The sequence below is a fragment of the Eriocheir sinensis genome, chromosome 57 (genome assembly GCF_024679095.1).
Source record: "Eriocheir sinensis breed Jianghai 21 chromosome 57, ASM2467909v1, whole genome shotgun sequence".
NCBI classification, from domain to species: domain Eukaryota; kingdom Metazoa; phylum Arthropoda; class Malacostraca; order Decapoda; family Varunidae; genus Eriocheir; species Eriocheir sinensis.
This window is the reverse complement of record NC_066565.1, coordinates 4,801,299-4,806,298: the sequence shown is the minus strand read 5'-3', so window position 1 is coordinate 4,806,298 and position 5,000 is coordinate 4,801,299. Positions and strand designations below refer to the sequence as shown.

At 35.2% G+C, this 5,000-nt stretch overlaps 1 protein-coding gene and 1 long non-coding RNA gene across 5 annotated transcripts in view; both read left to right on the top strand.

Annotated features, from left to right (window-relative positions):
- The window catches only part of LOC126984664 (phospholipid-transporting ATPase ID-like), a 199,204-nt gene that overhangs the window by 64,018 nt on the left and 130,186 nt on the right, over nucleotides 1-5,000 (top strand). The gene's annotated exons all lie outside the window — the stretch shown is intronic.
- LOC126984677 (uncharacterized) lies at nucleotides 198-2,294 on the top strand. The gene is made up of 2 exons (XR_007737371.1): nucleotides 198-596; nucleotides 1,060-2,294. It is a non-coding gene; the product is annotated as an uncharacterized LOC126984677 (long non-coding RNA).

Genomic DNA, 5,000 nt, shown 5'->3' with positions numbered 1-5,000 from the left:
ATGATAAATGAAAGATATTGAATGAAAAAAAAAATGGTATACAGTGAAAACAAATGACAAAATGACGGAAGATGTTGATAAATGAAAGATATTGTTAATGAATGGAAAGAAAACGATACAATGAAAACAATAGACAAATAATGACAAGATGATGATAAATTAAAGATATTGTTAATGAATGAAAACAATAGACAAATAATGACACAAGATAATGATAAATTAAAAATATTGTTAATGAATGGTAAAAACGATACAATGAAAACAATAGACAAATAATGACAAGATAATGATAAATGAAAGATATTGTTATTGAATGGTAAAAACGATACACAATGAAAACAGTAGACAAATAATGACGGAAGATGATGATAAATGAAAGATATTGTTATTGAATGGTAAAAACGATACACAATGAAAACAATAGACAAATAATGACGGAAGATAATGATAAATGAAAGATATTGTTAATGAATGCTAAAAACGATACAATGAAAACAGTAGACAAATAATGACGGAAGATAATGATAAATGAAAGATATTGTTAATGAATGGTAAAAACGATACACAATGAAAACAATAGACAAATAATGACACAAGTTGATGATAAATGAAAGATATTGTTATTGAATGAAAACAAAGATACACACTGAAAACAATAGACTAATAATGACAGTTGATGATAAATGAAAAATATTGTTAATGAATGGTAAAAACGATACACAATGAAAACAATAGACAAACAATGACAAGATGATGATAAATGAAAGATATTGTTATTGATTGGTAAAAACGATACAATGAAAACAATAGACAAACAATGACACAAGATAATGATAAATGAAAGATATTGTTATTGAATGGTAAAAACGATACACAATGAAAACAATAGACAAATAACGACAAAATGATGATAAATGAAAGATATTGTTATTGATTGGTAAAAACGATACAATGAAAACAATAGACAAACAATGACACAAGATAATGATAAATGAAAGATATTGTTGATGAATGGTAAAAACGATACACAATGAAAGCAATAGACAAATAATGACAGAGGATGATGATTAATGAAAGATATTGTTATTGAATGGTAAAAACGATACACAATGAAAACAATAGACAAATAATGACACAAGTTGATGATAAATGAAAGATATTGTTAATGAATGGTAAAAACGATACACAATGAAAACAATAGACAAATAACGACAAAATGATGATAAATGAAAGATATTGTTATTGAATGGTAAAAACGATACACAATGAAAACAATAGACAAATAATGACGGAAGATAATGATAAATGAAAGATATTGTTATTGAATGGTAAAAACGATACACAATGAAAACAATAGACAAATAATGACGGAAGATAATGATAAATGAAAGATATTGTTAATGAATGATAAAAAAACGATACAATGAAAACAATAGACAAATAATGACGGAAGATAATGATAAATGAAAGATATTGTTAATGAATGATAAAAAAACGATACAATGAAAACAATAGACAAATAATGACAAGATAATGATAAATGAAAGATATTGTTAATGAATGATAAAAAAACGATACAATGAAAACAATAGACAAATAATGACACAAGATGATGATAAATGAAAGATATTGTTAATGAATGGTAAAAACGATACACAATGAAAACAATAGACAAATAATGACGGAAGATAATGATAAATGAAAGATATTGTTAATGAATGGTAAAAACGATACACAATGAAAACAATAGACTAATAATGACAGTTGATGATAAATGAAAAATATTGTTATTGAATGAAAACAAAGATACACACTGAAAACAATAGACAAATAATGACGGAAGATAATGATAAATGAAAGATATTGTTAATGAATGATAAAAAAACGATACAATGAAAACAATAGACAAACACTGACAGATGATGATAAATGAAAAATAGTGTTATTGAATATAAAAAAAAAAAACACTTGTGAACGAAACTAATCGAGACTGCCATTGTGTTTTGAAAAGAAGATGCACAAAAATACTTATAACAAAAAACTGAACGCCCTGTAATGAAAGAAAGTGAAATAATGAGAAAAAAATAGTTTATGTGAACGAAATATAAAGAGAGCTTGCGGTACATGTGAACGGTACACTTTGAAAAATACGCAAGAAGTGAATAAGATGGAAAAATTAAACGTTAGATAATGAAAACAGAGAATGAGACGCAGACAATAGAGGAATATGAAGAAAGAATGAAATAAAGAAATAAAGGAAAGTAAGCTAATAAAATAAAGAAAAGCCAGAGAGAGAGAGAGAGAGAGAGAGAGAGAGAGAGAGAGAGAGAGAGAGAGAGAGAGAGAGAGAGAGAATAACAAAAAAAAAAAAAAAAGTGAAAAGGTGAAAAAAGAAAAAAAGAGGAAGGAAGAAGAATAAAAAAACAAGTGAAATACAGTGAAAAGAAAATAGAGGAAGGAGGAAAAAGAAAAGGAAGGAAAATTACAAAACTGAAAAATTGAAAGAAAAAGAAGGAAGAATAAAAAGAGAAGTGAAAATAAGGTGAAGGAAGAAAGGAAAAAAAAAGAAAAAAGGAGAAAGTTGAAAGGTGGAAAAAAAAGAAAAAGAGAAACTGAAAATAAGGTGAAGGAAAAAAAGAAAAAAAAAAAAAGAGAAAAAGAAAGAAAATGGAGGAAACCAAAAAACAAATAATGGATAACTGAAGAAAACTGAAGAAAAGGAGGAGGAGGAGGAGGAGGAGGAGGGATGGAGGTAGAGGGAGAATGGTGTTGGGAGGAGGGGGGCGGAGGGGAGTGGGGGGCGTGGAGGTGCGGGGCGGGGGTGGTGGTGGTGGCGGTGGTGGTGGCGGTGGTGGTGGTCTTCCTACGCAACCACCACCTCTTCCCTCCACTCCCTCCTCCCCACCTCCCTCCTCCACTGCTGGCCTCCACCACCTCCACCGCGAGTCAAGAGGAGGAGGAGGAGGAGGAGGAGGAGGAAGGCCAAGGAAGAAGAAGAAGGAGGAGGAGGAGGAGGAAGAGGAGTAGGATAAGGAAGAAGAGGAGGAAAGGTAATGTGTGTTTGTTTGTTTGTTGCTTTTCGTAGTGGTGAGAGAGAGAGAGAGAGAGAGAGAGAGAGAATTTCGTATTTGCTTTCTTTTAGTTTGTAGTGAAATTAGAGAGAGAGAGAGAGATTGTTTTCTTTCGTATTTGCTTTTTTTTAGTTTGTGTAGTGAGAGAGAGAGAGAGAGAGAGAGAGAGAGAGAGAGAGAGAGAGAGAGAGAGAGAGAGAGAGAGAGAGAGAGATTGTTTTCTTTCGTATTTTGCTTTTTTTTTTTTATTTTGCGTAGTGAAATTAGAGCTAGAGAGAGAGAGAGAGAGAGAGAGAGAGAGAGAGAGAGAGAGAGAGAGAGATCTGGTGGTAATGCCTCAACTACGGTTATTATTGATGTAGTTCACCCTTCGTACCATCACCATCGTCACCATCATCACCATTATCATCATCAGCCCTCTGTTAGAATAGACGGCATTGACCATACACGTAGCGCCACATGCGGCCGCCCGGGGAACTATCTGAGAAAATTGGTTTAAAATGAGAAATAGTTAGTCTGGTTCCAAATTCCCTAACACGATGCCAGTGGTCGGGGAAAGATACATGTTACCCATTGCTCGTATACTGTAATGCTTGGGTCTACGCGCACTGTTGCCAGATCATCGTACTCAGAGCCTCATATTTACCGGTTTCTGAGCCATAGGTATTGCGAAAAAACACCAATAATAAACCATTTTAACGCTAACTATATATGAAGGCAGTTAGTGGGGTCGAGGATTCAGTTTTGGGGTCGGAAATCGGGAAACATCGGAGGCTGAGTATGACAATCTGGCAACGTTGGTCTACGGTCAAATTATAAGACACTCTGGCTTCCCACATCAGCTGTTTCTAAAGGTCAAAGAGGGGGTCAGTCGGGTTGAAATGAGTGTTTCTTCAGGTTCACGGTACAGAGGAAGGGTCAGACTACCACCAGGGCCATAAAACTACTCTTGGAAATACCCACAACTCCTACGAAAGCCTTGCCAATTATGTGTTTCTTCAGGTTCACGGTACAGAGGAAGGGTCAGACTATCACCAGGGCCATAAAACTATTCCTGGAAATGCTGTAAACTCCTTATCGAAAGCCTTGTCAAATAGGTGTTCTCGGGCGGCGAAAAGAAGGAAGAAAAAGAAAAGAAAAAGTGAGTGGGTGAAAAAGAGAAGGAAAGAAAAGAATGAGGAGGGAAGGAAGAAGAAGAAGATATGCGAAAAGTAAAATGAGATGAAAATAAAAAGGAAATAGTGAAAATAGAAGGAAAAAGCCAGCTGTTTCTAAAGGTCAAAGAGGGGGTCAGTCGGGTTCTAAAGAGTGTTTCTTCAGGTTCACGGTACAGAGGAAAGGTCACACTACCACCAGGGCCATAAAACTACTCTTGGAAATACCCACAACTCCTACGAAAGCCTTGTCAATTATGTGTTTCTTCATGTTCACGGTACAGAGGAAGGGTCACACTACCACCAGGGCCATAAAACTACTCTTGGAAATACCCACAACTCCTACGAAAGCCTTGTCAATTATGTGTTTCTTCATGTTCACGGTACAGAGGAAGGGTCACTACCACCAGGGCCATAAAACTACTCCTGGAAATACCCACAACTCCTACGAAAGCCTTGTCAATTATGTGTTTCTTCATGTTCACGGTACAGAGGAAGGATCACTCCACCACCAGGGCCATAAAACTACTCCTGGAAATGCTTAAAACTCCTCTACGAAAGCCTTGTCAAGAAATACCCACACCACCACCAGGGCCAAAAACTTCTTGGAAACTTCCACACCTCCTACGACGAAACCTGTCAATTATGTGTTTCTTCAGCCTTGTCAATTATGTGTTAAATACCCACAACTCCTACGAAAGCCTTGTCAATTATGTGTTTCTTCATGTTCACGGTACAGAGGAAGGGTCACTACCACCAGGGCCATAAAACTACT